Below are 23,023 nucleotides of genomic sequence, written 5' to 3' on the forward strand. Positions count from 1 at the left end.
GGCCTTTGTAGGTGGCCTACGCCTCTGAGACCAAACTCAATAGAAGAGTTGCTGTTCTCCATAGGTAGTGCTGGTCTGGTCTGAGTTCTCCCTGTTCATCATGATTGGGTGGTGTGTGGTGATCCTGGAGATCCTACTAGTTGGGTCTAGTGTTAAGCTTAGGTCTCCCCTCCACACACTTTCCACTGATGTAGAACCTGAGTCTATCTGAGCCTCTACTATGTCCAACAGCAGACTCTATCCCCACTTTCGCTGGGTTGAACCACAAAGTCTCTCACCCAGGGAGTTTATCACGGCTTTCACGGCTGCACAAGTCCGTGGGTGAGCTGCGCATTCTCCCACTGGGATGGCAGCTTCCCTTAAGGTGTTGTTGAGGCTGGTCTGGATCTCTAGAGGGCGTGGTAAGCTCTTTCGCTCAGGAGGAACTGATGGCTTACAATCCAGATAGATGATCTGCAGCTGCTTACTTCAAGTCCTTGGCTGTGTTTGTTTGTCTCTGGAGTCAGGTGCAGTGAGGCAAGATGGAGCAGCTGTGGTGCCCGCAGTTGCAAGGCAGGCGGGTTTCTTTGCTGCTCTCTGATCAGTCTTCTGGCCTTTTTTCCCTGCCATCTTGTACTGATCATGTTCTCTTTTTGGTTATGGTGTTTTCTGGCTTTTGTATGAACACCATTTTTAAGGCAATGGAGATCAGGTGTCAGCAGGACTGGTACGTGCTGCTACCCTAGGTCACCATCTTCCCAGAAGTTCACACTCATACATCTTAATGTGTTCATAGAGCCATACTTCTCTTTTATATTCCCAATATTGCTTATTTTGTATTTTATTATTGAATAATATTTTCAAAGATTTTTCTCTTTTAGTGATCTTTTATGAAATTAGTTTTGGCTTCTGTTGATTCTATGTATATTTGTTTTGCATTACATTAGGTTCTGGTCTTATATTTAGTATTGTCTTTTCTATGAGTTAACTTTTTAAATGTTAAGTTTGACACTTGACTCATTTATTTCAGCCTGTTTTCTTTCTTAATAAAAGCATTTAAAGATATGAGTGTTCAAGTATTTCTTAGCTAAATCCCACAGGTCTTAATTAGTATTGATATTAACATTCAGTTCTAATTATTTTAATTTTTAATTATGCCCTTTAGTCTCCTTTAATTAAAAAAAGTTTCCTAATCTTTCTTTGCCTTTCATGACCTTCACACCTTTGAAGAGTAAGACACGGTTACTTTGTTGACTTGCTCCCAGTTTGGGTTCTGTTGCCCACTTTTCACTTCCTTTGGTGTTCTATGTTTCAGCTGTTACATGTTTGGGGATTGATGTTATTCTTTCTTTTACATTCATTGGACTCTCTAAATCGAAGCTTCACTGAGGATTAGAGTACAATAATTCTGTAAAGTTACCAGTCATTATCTCTTCAAGTATTTTCCTTTTCTGCTTTCTTTATTATCTTGGGAACTCTGATTAGACATATATTGGAAATTTTATATCTATTCTTCTCTCTTATTATCTATTTCATCATTCCTTTTTTTGTTGTTTTTGTTTTTGTGTTTTTGGTTTTTTTGGTGTTACTGGGGATCCTGGAAACCCTTCTACCTCAGGGCTACACTACCAGACCTATTTATACTTTTTTTTTTTGGAAACAGGGTCTCTTAAGCCAGCACGGCTGGCTTCAAATTTCCATGATCCTCCTGTCTCTGCCTCCCAAGTGCAGGGATTACAAACATGCGCCACCACGTCCGGCTATGTCATCATTTCTTGATGGCACATTTTGTGTATTTCTTTAGGTCTTCTAAATCACTAATCTTTTCTTTAACTATATCTAATCATCATTTGTTAAAGATTACATTGTCGTATCAGTTTTCAGTTTTGTACGTGAACACACTGACTTAATATAACAACAATTTCACATTTCTTATAGCTTAATGGCTAAGTCATTCTCCTAATCTGGGATAGACTGTCTGATTTTTGTAGTCAACTGGACAAGCTATCTCAGACACCTAGGACTATCTCAGTTAAATGTCTAGAAATTGACTTGATGTTGACTGGAGTACTTGGGATCACTTGGCTATGTTTCTCTTCCCATCAGGCAGGTTAGCCTTGGCTCTTTGATAGGGTTATAGGTACTCAAATGCTAGGAATGTCAAGAGGGCAACCCCAATGTATGAGTTATATTCAATTCTCTGCTTGATTGATGTTTACTGTTCTATTGGCCAAACTATATCAAGTGGTCAAACTTAGAGTAGCTATAAAAATAGGCTGTTGATGAGCTGAGGAAATTCTCTTGGACACTTTTCTGACTAATCTGCCATACCTCCTCTCATATTTTTCTACATTGACCTTTAACTTCTAGCCTCCAGAATTGTGACAGAATTTCTATAATTTAAGGAGCACAGCCTGTGCTATTTTTCTACAGATGCCATCATAAACTATCAGTCCATGGTTTGGTACCATGGAATGGAATGCCGCTCTAACCAATAACTGAAAATGTGGCAGTGGCTTTGAAACTGTTATGGCCAGAGGCTGGATGAGTTGGAAGGTAAGTGTTTACAAGCTCTAGCAATCCATTTTGGCTTGAGGTTTTGTCCTCTGGGCCCTGTAGGGTGACAGCTGCACCTCTGGGACAACTGACCTAGGAGAGTGCCTTGAAGGCACATGTTACTGGAAGATAGAAGAAAGATAATCTTTGTTATATAGTGGCCAAGAATTAGGTTGAATTGTGTTTTGGCATTTTGTGCAAACTTGAAATGGCTTGTGATGAAACTGGATATTTAGTGAGAAGATTTAGCAGACATTTCTAAGCAAAGGGCTGAGGTAAGACCCAGTGTCTTCTTTCTATTGATAGAAAAATACAAGCAGAGAGGAATACATTAAATTAGAATTTGCTTGAGATATTTTACCCTTACCTGTTTCAAATTTCTCCCTGTCCTGCCATTATATTTTGAAACATACAACTTATCTGGTTTTATAAGCTTAACAATGGAGAGGAATTTTGCCCAGGGAGAGAATCATACTTCAAATGGTTACTATACCTGGTATAGATAATGCTTAGATGAGACGCTGGAGTTAGAGACACTACTAGGACGGGTTAATGCTTTGGGAGCTGTTGAGCTGGGGCTGTTTATACTTTGCATGTGAGAAAGTCATGATTTTTGGAGTCTGAAGGGCTAAGTGTTATGTATGAATTGTATTCTCCCAAACTTCACATACTGAGGCCTTAATCTTCAGTGTGACCCTATTTGAAGAGACTATCCTTGAAGAGGTCATTAAGACTAAATGGGATTTTTAAAGGCTGAGATCTAATTCAATCACACCGGTATTCTGAGCAGACTTAGATCGTGGAAAGAACCAAAAGCAGTCTCAGTCCCTTCAAGAATATTTGTTTTAGTTTGGATCATGACCGCTTCTCTATTCGTTAACACTCCACGCGAACTTCATATAGTAAGGTACCAAGGACATACAAAACATAGCGTTCCCTGATGAGCTTTTGTGTTCCGTTCATGCCCAGCTTCTTCTGGATCCTAGAGCAGTCAGCAACACTCCTCACCTCTCTGCATCTGCAGATCTCTCTGCCTCAGCCTCCTGTGTCCTTTCTCATGGCTACGCCACACCTGCTTTATTCACCCAATCAACTCCTAAGGTGCCTTGGGCTCAGCCCAGGCTCAGCATTCACAGAAGCCCTGGTCTGGGCTGGACACTGAGCTTTCACAAGGCCCCAGCAAGCATTCTTCTTCCCAGACCTTATCACACTGTTTTATAAGAATGTGTTTATTTCTCTCCTCCTTTGGGAAAGTGCATCTCATTCATTTGTATTCTTAATTTTCTAAATAAATGTTTGTTGAATTAGTGAATGAATGAAGCACCCCAGTATAAGATCTCACAATCACTCAGAAAAGTAGTCATCACTATTGCCATGGGTGACCATATGCAGGATGGACATGGCTTTGTGGTTTCCAGGGAACTATCACATGCTCATGGTGTTAGACCTCCCAGGCATCCTCCTGTGGTGGCCCCTGTTGTACACACATGGTCACCCTCTCCAGCTCCCCATGCAATGACCAGCTCCTGCCCCACCCCTCCTGACTCCCTGTATTCCATCGCTCTCCTTCAGCTTCTGTATGGTTCTAACATCTATAGAGTTCATGATTTATTATCATTTATATATTTCCTTTGTTTTTCCACCCAACAGTTAGTGTCATCTAAGCTAATATTATTTTCTTATTTTCCATTGAATCCCAAACACAACACTGTCTGCCACACAGCAAGTTTTCACATTCATTGATTGAATAAGTGAATTTTTCGATAAATATTCTGTAATTCAAAGGCACAATTAACTCCAGTTATTGTGCAGATTTTGAGTGGAGTGTGTCTGGTAGATGCCAGAACCAAGTCTGCTGTTGATGGTTATTTATATCAAACAACTCTGATTTTAGGTATCTGACTTTCTGATGCAAATAGACAAATGGGTGTTTTAAAATATCAAGGAGGATATAAATTATTGAGGAAGAAAGAAGTCATTTTAATGATACCAGAGTCTCCTTACTACTTCTCTTCCCTCAGTTTCGACTGAGGTAGTTGGGTACTTAGGACAAGAGAGCAGATTTTCCTAGATGGGTGCCCCTTGCTTGGGGTTATTAGCAGCACAGGGAAGGAGCAGATGTGCGGCCCAGAGCCTGTGCTGGTGATACGCACTTCTCATGGCCTGGACGACAGAGGTCCCAATGGCTGGTTTTAAACCCTTTCCTCATTCTCACCAGCATTACTCTGGCTTCTATTAACCTTAGGTTTGTAGTGTGCAGCCCACAATAACTCAGAGCTGAAGTGATTGAGTGGCAGCACCCTGAGCTGTCTCCTGGCTTCTGCTACACAAAGTTTTAATTGTTTTGCAGAGAAAGAACTATGATATATATATCTTCCTGACATTTACACATGCATATGTATGTGTGAGTGCACAAACACACATATATATTCATAGACACACTGCATATATACATAAACACACATGAGTGTATACACATGCATGTGTTCATGGATAAACCCACATGCATTATACGTGCATATGTACACTCATGCATTATATGTGGTTATGTAAACATACATGTGTACTGGATATATCCACTTTCATATATGAATGGACACACATGCATGCATGCACATATATGTGGACAAATACATATGCATACACATGAATGTACATGCATGCATAGTCATACATATACATACACCTAAACACATATATCCATGCATGTTCAGTCCTGCCACTTTCAGACTGGCTTGAAGAGTGTAATTTTCTCTAAGAATGGGCTTAAATTTCTTTCTAGAAACCAGACGACTGGGTGTTATAAGAACAATAACACTAAACCCAGAGGAGAGGCTAGCTCAGAGGACAGTGCTCAGTACCCAGCAACCTGTGGCATCAAGTGCGCTTCCATCAGCTACTTACACAGGCAATGTAGTTGAATAGTGACCCCTGCCAAAAGGGTGCTCCTAGACCCTCATAACGTGACTTTATTTGGAATAAGGGTCTTTTCAGACGTTTCTGCAGATTAAGATGAGAATCTTGAAACAGGAGCATCCTGGATTAGTGTGGGCCGGGGGATAGGGGCATTATATGGGACATGGAGGAGAAGACGTAGAGAAGACCTTGTGAAGAGGTAGATGGTAACTAGAGACACAGCTGCATGCCAGGACGCCAAGGACTGTCATCAGCCACAGGAGCTGAAGAGGCAAGGCCAGAGCCTCCCCTGAGACCCTGCAGGGGATGTGGTCCTGCCAATGCCTTGATGTTCTGTTGTCAGGCCTCCAAAACAGTATGTGAATGAGTTACTCTTGTTTTAAACATCAGTGTTGTGGTGGGATGTGTTACAGCATCCCCAGGAAAGCAACACCCCAGACAACCAGGATTTGCACCACGTACTGAAGAGAAAGAAAACCCTCTGTACAACAAATCCAGTGGTAATCCAGCATTTAAACAATGCAACACAGCTAAGTCTCAGAGGACACGGTCAGACAGGAGGTCTTCACTTGGGGGGCAAGAGAATAACCTAGAACATTCCTCAGCTATTGACATTTAGTGTGCTTCTTGAGGGCTGATATGCATCCCCAGGAAAGAGATATGAAATGAGCAAAGGAGGAAGGTATCAAGGTTACCAGGGAGAGGCACCTGCCTCTGCATTGGCATGCTAGGGGCATGTGGGAAGTTGACTGAAGTTGTGAAAGAGAAGAGGCACACCAGCTCAGCACTGTGTAGGGACCTGAGCAGGGAAAGTACCTCTCTGTGTGGTAAATTCCTCTCCCACTTCTCCTGGCAACAATGCAATACCTCCACATCCTTACAAGAGTTACAGGGGCATGGATTGAGGACCAAAGCTCAGCTCTACGTGTAGTTTGAAGGAAGCCCCTGAACAATGTTGCAAGAGGTTTGTGCCATGGAGAAGGAGACCATGAAAGAGAGGAGCCAGTCAGAAAGAGGAAAAGAGCATGCTTCCAGCCTTTGGGCATCATTATATCTGCTTCAGGATCAGCTTTGAGTTATAACCTAGGTGATTATGTGTGCTTCTTATTTTTCAGACATTACCACTTGTTCAATAACAATAGAAACCTTCCATTTCTGGAGAAGAAAGCAGATAGAATGCTCCTGGCACTAGCAAAGCTGTTCCGGTGCCCCCTGCCGTCCTCTTTTCTGCCAGAAGAAGCTTTCTGTCTTCAGCATCATCCTTCTTTCCTGGTGAGGCAGGTGTGAGTGCCACCACGGGACCTCTGTAAGTGGCTTACAAATATGTGCAATGAAAAGCATGCTGTTCTCCTTGACTCATCCTGATGAGTCACAATGTCTTCTTCCTAAAATCTGGTAGACATCAGTGAAATAGATTGCGCTGTGTATCGGGCCTTGGCCTGAATGAGCACAGTCAGGATATTAGCAGTGCAATATTAATACTTGATGCGGGGAAGCCAGCTGAGCATCCACCTCTACAAAACTCCCCAGGTCTGGCATGGGAGTGGGCAGTAAGACGTCTCAAACCCACAGATGGTATGATCAGAGTGGCACTGCCTCTGGGGTCCAGAGGCTGTCCTCTGTGTGCTGCCCAGGTGTGTGACAGCTCAGGCATGCTGCATCTCAGTCTTCTGCTCTCTAGAATCAGAGTGATACTTTTAAAAATTGTATTGGTGCATTGTAGTCCTACATCGTAATGGAGAACAAGAGGGTAGAGGCACACATACACACATCACGCATTTAGCTCTTCTCCTCTTCCCATCCCACTTCCTTCCCCCTCCCTCCTCATGTTTAGCTTAGTGACTGACTTTGGTAGGGTTGTTAATGTACATCATGTATATTAGGGAATTTCCTTCTTCTCCTCTCCCATCCCCCTCAGTTAGGTTGCGTTATTTGCTCATCTATAGTATCTATTGCATTGTCTAGAGTTGCTTCTATGACCCATTTTCTCCCTAGCTTCCAAATGTTAGGAAGAGGATTTAATTTTTTATTTTTGTGACTGATGAGTCTCACTTGGCATAATGTCCTCCAGTTCCATCCATTTCCCTGTAAATGATGTAATTTTGTTCTTCTTTATGGTTGAGTAAAATTCCATTGTTTACATATCCCACAGTTTTGTAATCCATTCATCTGTTGATGGACATCTTGGCTGGTTTCATAGTTTGGCTGTGGTGAATTGTGCAGCTATGAACAGAGATATGCATGCATTAGTTTGGTAGTTTGGTTTCCTTTCTTTTTGGTAGATACCTAGAAGTGTTATTGCTGGATCATATCATAAGTTCATCCCTACCCTTCTGAAGATCCTTCATACTGTTTTCCGAAGTGGTTGCACTAATTTGCAATCCCACCAACAGTGTATTAGAGTTCCCACTTCTCCACATCCTAGCCATAATTTGTTGATTGTGTTTTGAATGATTGTCTTTCAAGTTGGACTTAGGTGAAATCTCAGGGCAGTTTTGATTTGCCTCTCTCTGGTTGTTAATTATGTTGAATAAAGTGCCCTGCCACATAGAGACCAGCAGACATATTCACTCAGTACATCTTACAAAGCAGCTGATGTGTTGAGTGAATATGTCTGCTGCTCTCTGTGCCATGCACAGTCACATGAATGTCAGATAAAGTTAATGCTCAGTATACTTTATTCATCCATGACTTGCTGATACCCATAACATTAGTGCATGGCTGTGCTCGCTGAGTGGTGCAAGTACCCTGATTCTTGTTTTGTTTTGTTTTGTTTTGTTTTTGATGGTACTGGGCTTCCTGGAAACCCTTCTACCTCTGGGATACACTCCCAGACCTATTTTTATACTTTTTATTTTGGAAACAGGGTCTCTTAAGCCAGCACGGCTGTCTTCAAACCTGCATGATCCTCCTGTCTCTGCCTCCCAAGCACGGGGATTACAAGCGTGCGCCACCACGCCCTGCTCAAGTACCCTGATTCTGAAAGCAAGTCCTTATATAGATTTCAACAGAATCTTATGTATAAGAAATGGGAAAGAATGTTCCACCCCTAGTTTCCAGTTGATTTCTCCAAAATCTTGGGATAAAATTGGATAGCCGGGCATGGTGGCACACACCTGTAATTCCAGTACTTGGATGGCTGAGAAGGGAAATTGAAGGTTTGAGGAAAGCCTAACCTAGCAAGACCCTGTTCCAAAATAAGAATAAAATAGGGCTGGGGGTGTAGCTTGGAGGTAGAATGCCTCTGAGTTCAATGCCCAGTGCCCCCCCTGTATAAAGGTACAGGAATCCATAGCCCAAACCCCTGAGATCCCAATTTGGGATAATCTGAGATCCCAATTTGGAGATCCCAATTTGGGATATTCTGAGCATACACTGTGCTTGTATCTGGTTTGCTGCTTTTCCTTCACTGGAAGCTCTTTTTAATTATGCATGTTGCTTTAACTGTCCAGTTGCCTTCCCATTAGGAGGTATATTTCAGTGAGGTTAGATCACCTGTGCTGTGAGCTGTGTCTTATTTACACCAGAAGTCATCATGGTGCCCACAGACAGAATTTTCCTGAAAGAAAAGCTATTAAATATTTTGGGAGAAGAAAGCCCAACAAAACAGCAGCAGAACTCACCAGGAAATTGCTTATGGGAATTAAGTGGGCATGCAATGGGCCGCTTTGTTTTGTAGCCTGCATGTTGAGCCTGGCAGTTGTGGGGCGCAGAGGAATGGCAGTTGCCTGGGTCGGCCCATTAGAACTTAATTGCTTGTGTATCTCCAGCCTCCGGGCTCTAGCAAAGGGATGTTTGCAGCCCAATTAGCCTCCAGGTTCCTTGCATTCAGTTTTGTAGATATTTAGAGCCATAATCTACAGTGGGGTTGATGCATAATTAGTGAAGCTGTGGTGAATCATGCTCCAAAGAGGTGGATCTCTGCCTCCCACAAGGGTTTCTAAGAATAGCTGCTGCAGACTTGTTGTTCTCAAATAACAAACTAAACACTTTTCCTGTAAAGATTCCTCCTGGAGCCTAACAAGAAAGCATGAAAAGAATCAAGAAGAATCAGGAAAAATAACTCCTCAGCATGCAAGCTCTGTCCCGGGAATCCTGGAATGACAGAAGAGGCTGTTTCTACAGTTACACTGTAGGTATTTTTAATGATAAAAGAACATGGTAGTTTTCTGTTCATTTTGTAGGAAAAAATAAAGAAGTTGTGCCTTTTACTTTTTTGTGCAACTTTCAAAGGAATTTCACAAGAGATCAGTGAACCAAAGGCACGGCCCTGATGCTTATCTATCAGCGGTTCACCTAATTAGAAATAAATACTGTACTTTCTAATGCAGGGAACTCCTTAATCATTCATCTTTTATTCAGTCAGCCAATAATTCATTCAACAAATAGAACATGAAAACGTAAGCAGTATAATGTGCCAAGTACCGTGGAAGATGAAGAGCTGTACGAAATGTAATTGCTGTCCACTGGGAATGCACAAGCTAGTGGAAGAGACAAGAACAAATGCAACCGATTCCAATAAGAGAAAGAAAATCAAGCAATTAAAATGTTTATTTCAGTTTCTGGAAATGTAATTCTTCTGCTGAACCTTCTTCCTGAGAATTTACTGCAGCGAAAACATATCTGAAGGGAAGGTATAATGTTTTTAAAAAATCACTTATGGACTAGAATGCTTACCATTTATAACAATGTACTCTTAAATGTACCTTTTCTTAGTCTTATGTGTTTGTTTACTAATTCAGCTGGTGTTACTCATGTACTATGCATCAAATTCTATATAGGGTGCATGGACAAGAAATACATCTCTGCATTAATGAACTCTGTGCCCTGGAAGTGGTAGCCAGGGTGTGGTGGATCAGTAGGCTAAACACAGTTTGAAACACATGAATTAAGAGTTTTGGGCAGCGTTATTACTGCTGTGACCTAAATACCTGAAGAGCAACATTCAGAAGAGGAAATGTTTATTGGAGCTCATGGCTTTCTCAGAGGATTCAGTCCATGGCACCAGCTCCCAGGCAGTGGTGGTGGCTGGGTGGGTGGAAGAGGGACACAACTCTTAAATCATGACAGCACAAAGTAGAAAGAGTGCAAGGGGGCTGGGTGATGGACATGTCTAGTCTTTAATACCACACCCACAGTAACCTCTCCCTCTGGCCACATACGACTTACCTAGATTACCACTCAGGAAATCTATCTATCTACTGAGGATTTTAGAACCCTCATAACTCAGCTATTTCACCTATGGACATTTGTGCAATGCCAAAGCCAATACATGAGCTTTTTCAGGACCCATTCAATATTCAAATAATAACAGGTTGTTGTGTGAGAAGAAATGAGAGACTGGGGCAGGCAATCCTTCCACAAGAGGGAAGACTTGAGCTGGGTATAAAATAGAAAATAAACACACTATCTAGATGTAAATGAGTGAGTCCTCTGTGCTTTCTCCCTCAGTATTGTTGTGGTTTGGTTCTGGATTATCTCCCAAAGACATGACAATTCAGAGGTGGGGCTTGCGTGAAGTGGCTGGGTCCTGAGGGCTCTGATCTCATGGACAGAGTAGCCCATTAATAGGTTCATATTGAAATGGACTATTGGGAGAAAACTGTAGTGGGTGGGCCCTCCTTGAAGGGCCCTGATCCCTGACGATTGTGAGATGAACAGATCTTCTCCATCATACCTCCTGACATCCTGTTCTTTCTTACTCCAAGCCCACAGTGATGGCATTAAACAACCTTGGACCAAAACTCCTGGAACTGTGTGCCAAAATGAATCCTCATTTTAAGTAATTAATTATTTTTTTAAAATAAATTTTTTTATTGAACATAAATGGTATACATTTAAACTATATTTGGTGCCCTCTCCCCCCCCACCCCCGTTTTCCCTTCCCCCCTCCCAGCAATGGTTGTCCAGGTTAACCATGTCATACTCATAATTTTACACATATTCAGATGTATACCCTCATTAATCAAGATCAGCCTTCCTCCTCTCCTATCTTTCCATTCAAACTTTGCTGATATTTCCCCTCCATTATCTGGAGTCCCACTGGTATTCTCTGTGTTACCTAGTTTGGGCACATTATTTTTATCAGGTATTTTGTCACAGTGATAAAAAGCTGACTAACACAATTATAATATTTAACTACAGCAGGAAGTTTTTGACTTAAGTATGGCTAGAAACAATTTATAAGGGCGAAGACAGACTGAGTTATGTGCCCAGTTTGCAAGAGGTAACAGATTCCAAATCCTGCTCTCTCATTAGCACCAATGTCCTTCAGAGGAGAAGCATTTAGCTGTGGTCGCAGACAGATGCGAATCCTAGACCCAGGGGTCAGGCCAGACCCATTCCTAGAGGATGCGGCCACAGAAACAGGAGAAAGTCTGTGCATCCTGGTTTCCCACAAGGATGGAGGTGGAGTGGGGAGCTGAGGCTTGATCCCAGGGCCAGATTTTAATAGAAGGTAGAATGTAAGTTTGATTTCTTCATCTTGAAAATAATAAATAAGTGTTAGAAATTGAATATGATAGGATGTTCATATTTGCATTTATGGAGACAGATCACCCTGGTGACCACGAGCAGTACGGGGTCCATTACATTTGCAGGGGAGAGGCCCTGAGTGGATGAGCTCAGGGCCCACGATTTCAGACTAGAGTAACTGCAGGTTGAAAGCAAACAATGCTTTCAGGTTGGCCACTCTTCAAACCCCAAGGGATGGGCAAAGTTAGTTCATCTCAGAGGTGCAGATGGTAAAGCCCAGGGCAGTTTTCTAGAGCCTGATGGTGATGAGCAGTTTAGAATGTACACTGTCTCCCTTCAATGACTTTGGATTATTTAATTGTTTTTATAGCATGATGTGGAAGTGTTGTTGACAGTAGGGGCTGAGAAGATGGTGGGGTGGGGAGGTCGTGGCCTTCAGGGAGCGTCCTTCCCTCTCACTCATTCTCTGCTCTGTCTGCTATCCCAGTTGGAGTGTCTGGCCTCAGTGAGCAAACATGATCTTGCAACAGGCCCCCTGAGCTATGCAAAAATAAGTGTAAGTTTTTCATTTTTACCCCATTAAACTTTTATAATAAAGTATTTCATTTGTCTTTGACACTGACAGGTATTATCCACTTTCACATTTTAAATTTCTTTTCTTTATCAGATATTCAGGACACACTGCATTTCTTTATTTGACAAATCACAAAACACTGCTTCTGGAAACCTCTGCCTGGGGGTGGGTCCAGGGAGATAGTTGTTCCCATGGAAAGAGCTTGGGAGCAGAAGACCCAAGTTTAGATCTGGGGCTGCAGAGTGCAGTCATACAGACCCTCAAAACAAACATTGTTTCTCTTATACTACTTGTTGTCCAAAAGAAAATTGCAACAGAACACTTTCCAAAGTTATGAAGATTACATGAAGTGATGATGAGAAGAGATATATTAAATCAGTTGACTCTTTTTCCTTTTGGGGATGGAGGATTGAATCCAGAGCTATTCTATCTCTGAGCTACACCCCAAGCTCTGTTTTATTTTTATTTTGAATCAGACTCTCACTAAGTTTCTGAGGGCCTTACTAAGTTATTGAGGCTGACATTGAGCCTTTGATCCTTCTACCTCAGCCTTCCAAATCCTGAAATCACAGGCATGTACCACCATACATTTTATTTTTTAACAATTGCTAGTAATAATACATCTGGATATGAAGTAAACTACATTTGTGTGTATTTGATTTGTAGAAAGCTTTCATTTAATTTTGTATTTTTTCTGGAGATACTTGTAAAAACCTTCTTAAAATCAGCAGTAACTTTCAAACTCTTATTGTTGACTTAAAATTGTTCAATGTGCAAAGATCACCAAGGTCTTCGTTAACCTGTGTGGGACCAGATTTAGCTGGGCTTTGGACTCTAGAAATTCTTCTGCTCACAGTTTCCCTTCCCACGATGGAAATTGTTGAGGAATTAACTTACACCTTTCTTCATATTTAGTGTCAATTGTTTTATACAGTCTTTACTCTTATACATTTGAAAATTAAAGAACCACCAGTGTCTGTAGATAATCAATGTGGGCAAGATAGCTCAACCGTACTTTCCTCCAATCCTCTTACAAATCAATTTTCAGACAATAGATATCCAGAGATACTGGGTTATCCTTATTATATAAATGTTACTGCCTCTCAGTAAATGTAGATTAAATTTCATCTTAGCAGTGATTTACTAAAGCAGAGTAATTCCTAGTATTAGATTACACACACACACACACACACACACACACACACACACACACCCTTTAAAGGGCCCTGCCTCTAGGGAAACATTATCCTAATGGGCCCTGCTGCTTCCATGACAGGATTGCCCCCAGGAGGCTCTGAGTCTCTGTTGTTATGCCGAAGGCTATCCTTGCCATACCCATTAGCAGTGTGATCCACCTCTTTCCCCTACCTGGGAAGGTCCCCTACCTACCTGCAATGTTCTGTTGCTGTGATCAAAGCCACAGCCCAGCCTTGGATCAGAGGAGGCACTAAGCAGCTGTTAGACAGATGGATGATCCTTCCTTGTGGGGCTTATGCATTTGCAGGACAAGGAAACATCTGGGTCCTGGCAATAAAGAAGAGCTTTTGTTCCTCTTTGATCTGGTGGCCAAAACACATTTGCTTTAGAATTTGGGGGAATTTGTGATAAAGTCCTAAAGCCTGAGAATTTTGGTCAGATCAAATTTTGTCCATAAAGCCTACTTGCAACCTAGAAAGTAAAAGCTTTAGTATATTAGGCTCTCCAAATTAGAACATAATTTTTAACTAATAAATTGAGTATTCAGAGAACGTAATGCTAATAAGGAAATCCCCAAGGCTGGCTTGGAAATGGGGGACAATGCTGCCCTAATGCTGGGGGAACAGGGTCTTAGCAGGGAACATTGAATTCATGGATGAGAACTGGGGCAAGGATAGATGTCTGACCTCTCTGTCTGTCCACAGTTCAGATTGTCCTGCAGACTCAGCAGCCAGAGTGTTGGGAGAGACAGACCGGAAGTCATGCAGATATAAGGCCAGAATGCCCAACACGGATACCCCCAGGGTGTCAGAGATACAGGCAGCTGCCATGGCCAGTGGTCAGCACCAGTCTCTAGAGAAATGCTGTGGAAGATGTGCATGTGGAAAGGGTCTGCAGAGAGAGTAAACAGATTGGGAGAAAAATTTTGCCAGCTACTCCTCTGAGAGAAGATTAATATCTAGAATATAGAAAGAACTTAAAAAAAACTTAAGAGTTAACAAATCCACAAATACCTGCATCAAAAAAATGGGCAAATGATCTAAAAAGATACTTCACAAGAGAAGAAATACAAATATCCAATAAATATATGAAAAAAATCTTCAACATCATTAGCAGTCAGGGAGATGTGAATCAACACTGCACTGATATTCCATCTAATCTCAATTAGAAAAGCAATCATTCAAAATTCAAACAATAACAAATGCTGGTGAAGATGTTAAGAAATAGGCAATCTTACATGTCTTACATGCTGTTGATGGTATTACAAATTAGTGTAGTCGTTATAGAGATCAGTGAGGAGATGCCTCAGAACACTGGAAATCGAACCACAATGTTCTCCAACTTCTAACTCCTGGACATTCTTCCAAAGGAATTAAGGTCATATGATTAGAGTGGTGCATGCATACTCATGTTTACAGCAGCACAAGAGCCAGAGTATGGAATCAGCCTAGTTGTCCGTCAACAGGTGAATGGATTACAAAATTATGGGATATATGCACAGTGGCATCCTTACTAGTTACAAGGAAGAGCAAAATTATGTGATTTGCATGAAAATGAATGGAACTACAGAATGTTACGATAAGTGAGATTAGCCAGTCACAGAAATTAAAGGGTCATATGTTTTCTTTCATATGTGGAATCTAGGGAGAAATTAGACTACAAGAAGAATTCCAGATAAAGGAGGAGGAACCTCAGTTGGGCAAAGGTAGGAGCTGGTGGAAGAGAAGCCGGAGGGGAGGACTTAATGAAGGAAATACTTCAATTCTCATGTACACACCTGTGGTTAGAAATGCCAATCTCAATATCATGCACGGAGAAGGGGACGGAGAGCGAGAAGGGGGGGGATCAGGAGGAAGCTCACCCAGTGCTGTGTGCATGTATGTCTCTGCCACTCTGAAGTTCACTATGATGTGTGATTTCAATGCACCAATAAAAGTCCATTAAAAATTAAGGCAGTAAGTGAAAAACATCTTCAGCTACTGGTTCCCTGTGTAGGCGAACGCTATAGCATGCTTGCTGAGCTCCTCTGCTCCTCGGTGGGGGTTCACTTGAAGAGACACAGCTGCTTTTCCTGGCTTGGAGTCTTCCCTCTGGATGCCGGCAGTCTCTACACTGTAAAGATTGAAAGCAGCTCTGATCAAAGACTGAGGCAGGATCCCTCTTGGGAAGGTCTCTCTTGAGAAAGTCACCTTTGACTTTCACATTCGACAGTCATCCTTGTCAAATAGCCACTGCTTGCTCCCGCGTCTTGTGTTCTAAGGCTTCTTACGGGAGCCTGGGATTTTCGGGAGCAGACATAGAGGGCCTGTTCCTGGCATTCCTGTATTATTCAGGACCAACTGAATCACCTGGGTGCACTGACCTCCTCTAAACATCAGAATCTGGTGTACTCTTTGGAGTAAGTAGGAGGGTGCTGTGGATGTCCATCAGATCTCAGAAGCCTAACAATGGAAGGAACCTCAAGAGGTTACTCTTCCAGTCTCCTGTCTGGAACCCTATTGCTTTGCTAAGAAATCTCTCCTTGGAGAATTGTCACTCTCTCCATCATGAGTTCCCACTTGGGGTTTGATGAGTTAGATTTCCATCAAAATTATTTAATAGTCTTTACAGATCCTTAGCAGAGAACATCAAAAGTATCACAGATGCCGGGTGTGGTGGCGCACACTTGTAGTCCCCATGCTTGGGAGGCAGAGACAGGAGGATCACGCAGATTGGAACGAGCCTTGCTGGCTTAAGAGACCCTGCTTCCAAAAATATATATAAAATAGTTCTGAGAGTGTAGCCTGGAGGTAGAAGGTTTCTATCCCCAGTACCTCAAAAAAAAAAGTATCACAGTTTCCAAATAACATTAATATGAAGAAAATAATTTTTACCTATGATACTTCCATGTTTTCCCCCCTTCACTAATCACAGCACATACATCAAATTTATTTCAGCAAAATTTACATAAATATCAAACAAATGGAGAGAAAAGGAATTGCCAAATAAAGAAATTACTTTAGCCTCGCAAATAGGAGCATCAGTGTATTTCAATGTTTTTACTAAGTCTCTAGATTTAAAGACTAAAAGTTTTCTTGGGACTGTATCTCAGGATTGTCATAGGCTGTAGTCCACGTGACTCACATAAGTCAAATAACTACAGTGAAACTCTTGTTATAGGGGTAGGTAATAGGAAAGACCCCTTAGTCTCCAATTAGGTCACTGTTTTAAAATGTGCTATATTACCAGAAAATCTGAAGTATAGTAAAACGACAGATCAGAGAATGACTACCATGGACAGGATAGTGTATTACCCACAGTTCCCAGGAGCAGGGGCGTACCATCCACGCAGGGCGGCACAGAGGAGTACCAGTTGCTCAGGAGGCAGAAGAGAGTGGAGACTGTGCAAGGACCTTCTGTGTCACTTCTTAAAAAAATGATGGATAAAAAAGATCAACGAGGCTTAGCATTGCCTAGTCTGAACATTTTCAGAGGACTCTGTAAAATATGCACTGTTCCTAGTCATCAGTTCCCTGGCCCTGGGATTATTGGGGCAGGTGGATAGTGGCCCTGAATGTGAGAGTCTTAGAAGGTTGGGGGGTAGACTCTGAATTGACTGGTTGTATTTGATAGCACACTCCCAGGAGGAGGCTTCTCTCAGGGAAAGGGGCCTTGAGAAGGGGAGCAGGAGGCGAAGACAGAGTGGCGGGGGCATGTTGTCAGGGTGTCCAGGACAACGTATGACTGGCACACGCAGGCAGGAGAGGTGTTAAGGTAATATGTGTACAGCTGCCAGAAGCACAGTTAAGGCAGTTACCAACATTCAGAATGTTTCCAGAAGAACACTGAGCTTTGTTGAATGCCTAAAACTTTGAGTTTCCCCACCAGTAAATGTGGGTGAGGATTTAACATTTACCTTATGTGAGATAAAATGAGAATTCACGGAGTAGCAGTTTATATAACACTTTAAGAGCCTTATGGTAAAAAGTGCAAAACAGATTCAGGGTTTAAAATAGCAGCAGCAAGCAAACAGCAGAGATGTGTGGCAGAGGTTAATTCCATAAGCCAAAAAGCTAATGTTTTGAGTGAAAAGGGGGAAAATTGTACATTTGTACTTGCGGTTGTAAACAAGAAGGCATGCTGGGTAGGTAGCCTGAAGCCAGGGGAATTAGAAAAATCCTTCCTGAGATTTTCCTTTCCATTATTTATAGACTAGAGTAGAGTCATTGTTGACAACCAACAGGGCAGCTCTTTCTCTTACCCACTGACACAGGAAAATCTTAGCAGGGAAGATACATTTAAAGCTGAGAGTGATTTGTTTTCCTCCTTTATATCTGGGCATTTTGAATCTAAACAATGATATAAAACATTACTTCTGATAATAAATCAACATTAAAGGGACCTGGTGTAAATAGGATGAAGTTGGGAAAGGAAGAATTCTTAATAATACATAAACTATTTAGTTAGTGAAAGTTGGTTGTTTAGTAATTAATGCTAATTTTTTTCTAAGATCAGATGGAGTGTTACCATGAAAGTGTTTATTCACTATTCATATCTCTCTTTACTGAGATTAAGCTCATTTTAGGAAGAAAATTTGTGGAGAGCGCAGAGCTAGAATTCAAAGTTCACCAACCTGCTTCTCCAGGGAGCTTCTTTTGCTGATGGTCACTCAAGGACCGTGATTTCCCCAGAAGCCTGTAGTTGTGGGCAACACTGGGCAGAGAGTGGCTGACGCAGGAGGAATTTTCTGTTGGTGAGTAGATGCTGCTTTGCTGATATGGTGAGTCTTTCCTCCAGTAAAGCCTTCTCAATTACTCTTTTTATTTTATTTTTATTGGATATATTTAATATGTGCAATATCAAGTTTTGATATATAAATATAGTTGAAATGATTACACTAAATAAGTTCACATACCCCCATCTCGGACAGCAGTTAAACTTCTCCTTTCTTTTACTGGTTCTGTTGTAAGAGTGACTAGAATCAATGGAATCCTGGCAAATGTCAGTGCACAGTGAGATAGTATGAACTGGATTCCTGGTGTTGCACATCAGACATCTACACTTGCTCATCCCACACAAGTGATACTTTGTAACCTTGGACCTCCGTCCTCCCATCACTATTATATTTTTTCTGCATATTGAATTTGCTTTTATTTTACATATATAAATGTGTAAAATATATTACATATATATTATATATAATACAAGGGAGATCATGCATGCAGTATTTTATCTTTCTTTGCCTTATTTCTTTTTTTTTTTTTTGGTGGTACTGGAGTTCCTGGAGGAAGCCCTTCTACCTCCAGGATACACTCCCACGGGCTACACTCCCAGACCTATTTTTCTAACTTTTTATGTGGAAACAGGGTCTCTTAAGCCAGCAAGGCTGGCTCCAAACCAGCACTATCCTCCTGTCTCTGCCTCCCAAGCGCGAGGATTACAAGCGTGGGCCATCACACCAAGTGTCTTTGCCTTATTTCACTTAGCATAATGTTCTTTAGATGATTAAAGGTGTTGCAAATTGCCAAATCTTCTGTTTTAAAGTTGAATGATTCATTATAATATAATGTCACATATATGATATTATATGTATATACATACATACATAGACACACACATATATATATACACACACATAAATATACAGATACACTTAAGAGGTAGCGATTTTGCTTCTTATTTCTTTTAAATATATACCTAGACAGGGATTGCTAAGTGATACAATAATTTTAGTTTTAATTTCATTAGGAATTTTCCTACTGTTTTACACAATGGCTGTACTAATCCACAATGCCAACAGTGGTATACAAGGGTTAGATTTCTCTAAATCCTTACTACTACTTGCTATCATGTCTTTTTGGTAAAAGCCTTACATAACTTGTGCAAAATAATATCTTCTTGTGGTTTAATTTATATTTGATCACTCATTAATAATCTCAGACACTTTCTTTCATATATCTGTTGGTCAAACTCCATGGAAATACCTTCATCAAAAAAATGCCTAATTAGGGTTATTTTTGGTTGTTGTTTATTTTTTAATTGTGTGAGCTTGTTCTATATTTTGGGTATCCTCTTAACTCAAAAAATATTTTTATAAATTATCAAGTTCAAGCTGAAGATAATACATTTTTCCCTGCCATCTTTACACAAAACTCTTGTCATTATTTTAGAAGAACTTACAGAACACTTTCCAACTATTTATCCACGTCACAGGATCCTGCTTCTTAGACTTGATAAGCTCTGCAGCATGATTGCAAGTGCATAGTGTGATAACATAAGTGAAGAAGCATCGTGTTTACCTCTTAGGTCTGAGGAAGGAGCGCCATGGCTTTACCTAGCTCTTGGGTCAGCTTACATCACATCAACTTGGGTCAGCTCCTGTTACATCATGTTGCCTGATAACTTAGGACTTGTTTGATCGAAAGTGTCAGAAACACATTTTTGCTGACTTGAGAGAAAGCCTAGAGAAAGAGGTTGAACCTCAGGATGAAATGATGGAGTCGAATTTGATCCTAATTGTCTACTCTTCCTCCATCACCACAAAGTGACTACCTCAACTTATCTGATTCACTGGGGGAAATTTAAACAATGGCTTCATGCAGCTCCAGCCTTGATCTGTTAGCAGTCCGTTTTCCAGGGAGAGAACTGAGATCAACACGCAATCCAGTTTCAAAGTCCTGGCAGAGGAGCTTCCAAGTCTAAACCACAGCTGTAGCCAGAGGCTGGGGAGGCCGTGCAAACTATGTGCCTGAGTTGTGCGAGTGGAGAGAGACAGCATGCACGCCAGATCAACATGGGGAAGAGACGCGGCGGAGGGAGCCCAGTGGCGCTGGTGGAATTAACCAGTGCCCCATCAAGGGCCATCCTGGCAAATATCATGTTGGTTGTGTTGTCGGGAATTGGTCCCAGTATTCATCTTTTGTCATCTCTTTCCTCCAGTCCCTCCCTTTTACATTAAGAAAACGCATCTTCCCCACTTGTTTGTTTCTCTTGGGATATGGAATTTAAAGAAAACTCATGTGGTGAAGCAAAAAGAATCCCTTTCCTAATACTAGCTGTCTCTCTCCTAACGTCAAAGGCTCACATTATTCCTTCAGTTGGAGATGCCTTATCTTTCCAGTGATTTAAATCCCCCCTGCTTCTCACCTCTTTCAGGAAGCACAATCCCCCTCCCCCAGGCTTCTGCTCCTTGGGTCCTCAAGTGGCATTCCCTTTTGTAATCCACATCTGTACCATGGCCCTTTGAAAGGAGAGACCTGTGCAAACTTATGTTCTAGACTCAAGCATAACCTTTCGTCTCTATTTTCACTGATGTTGCGGGTAACCCACTCTCTTCCCATTGATTCACCTCTAAAGTAACATAAGCACACCTAATATTTCTCAGTGATTAGTGGCCATGTATTTTGCAGGATGTTAATTCCAATTTTCCAGATATTTTATTACCATATGCGTAGTCTGAGGAAAATGGATTTCTCTTAGGGGAGGTTTCTGGAGAGAATTGTTTTGTGCATTGTTGTGTACTACTAGTGCATTCTGCCCTATTCAGTAAACCTTTCCTTTACTTCAGGCAAGATGGTACAGGAGAAATAAAGTTGTTAGTTACTGGGCCATCAACTGATGATTAGATGTTTGACTTTCAGAGACCAGGGAGCAGCTTGTTACTTATGCTCAAAGCTAATGTGGGGATCCCTTTCTTCCTAGATGGCACAAACCAGGGCAGAAGAACGGAGGTGGAGCAAAGATAAGGCAAGCCCCAGGCCACTCACCTATCTAGACCTGATCAGAAGAAATGTAAGACTCACATCCTCAGCAGAACGTGAACCTGCCCATGAAAACATATGAGCACGTCCATGCATCCTGGAATATGAACCAATCCTATCAAGATCTTTTATTCTTCGGGGAATAAAAGAAAGGGTTCTTCATCAATCGAACTCTCTCTGTCACTTTCATGCTGATGTGTACATCCTCTCTCTCTCTCTCTCTCTCTCTCTCTCTCTCTCTCTCTCTTACACACACACACACACACACACACACACACACACACACACACACACACACCATCCTAATTGCTATAGAAACACAACTAACACCTGATAATGGGGTTTTAAAATACAAGAGTGAATTTAATGCTTTTTATTTATTTTATTTTTTATTTTAATTTTTTGGTGGTGCTGGGGTTCCAGGAAACCCTAGAAGGGTACCTCCGAGCTACACTCCCAGACCTATTTTTATACTTAAAAAAATTTGGAAACAGGGTCTCCTAAGCCAGCATGCATGGCTGGCTTCGAACCTGCGCGATCCTCCTGTCTCTGCCTCCCAAGTGTGGGGATTACAAGCGTGCGCCACCACGCCCGGCTTAATGCTTTTTAAAAATATATCTTTCTATATTGACTCTGATATTGTCTCAAAATGTGTTCACACACTTTTTTCTCTATATATAGAAGAATAAATCTGAAACTTTGATGTGGAGATTACATGAGGTGATCAAAAGAGAGTAGCTATCACAATGTTGTCTGAGTTGCTTTTCTCTGTAGTTCTTACCTCTAGGACCACCTCTGACATGTATGCCTTACTTGCTACCCTTAAATGATCTCCTGGAGGAAATACGTGAGAGGTGCCTTCTCCCACCCCCTTAATCATTTTACTGTCCTGGTGCCAGTCTGCCCAGGTTCTCTAAAGCCATTCTTGCCAGTTTAAACTATTCATTACCTCGTTTCAAATTTGAATTTCACCTTCCCTTTTTATTTTTACTTTGTTTCTTCAGTAAAAACATGTGCTTTAATATTTCTGAGCCTTCACCACCCTCTATATTTGAAAGTAGACCTTTTATAGCATCTGTTCTGAGTGATTCAATGATCCCTCTCCTCATCTTTCTATTTATCCTGTCTAATTTTTCAAGGATGTTTCCAGAAATGTCTGGGCAGGTGGCTTTGCAAGACATGAGAACAGGCTCTTGACTCTCAAGCAGAGTGTTCCAGAGGCCATTGGCCATATCCTCCATTAAGCAGAAATAAGTTTGAGCTTTGTATCAACAGAAAATAGAAATAACATATTCAGTGCCCAGATCCTCATCACAAACACTGAAATGAGCAAAGGCAGAGGCACAAGTTACTTTAAGAATGTGTATGTTTTCAGAAACATGCCTCCGCCTTGTCAGTTGGATATATGATTTGGGTTCTTTCTCCAGGAGGGAAATTGAATTTGTACTGATTCATTTGTACTCTCTCATCCACCCTGGCCTCCCTCTGAAACCACCGGAGTATGTTTCTCAGAGACCGGCTGGAGGGACGGGTGCAGCCTGAGGCTCCAGCCAAAGCAAAGCTCATCATGCAACAGGAAGGGTAAGTC

The sequence above is a fragment of the Muscardinus avellanarius genome (genome assembly GCF_963383645.1).
Source record: "Muscardinus avellanarius genome assembly, chromosome: 8".
NCBI lineage: Eukaryota > Metazoa > Chordata > Mammalia > Rodentia > Gliridae > Muscardinus > Muscardinus avellanarius.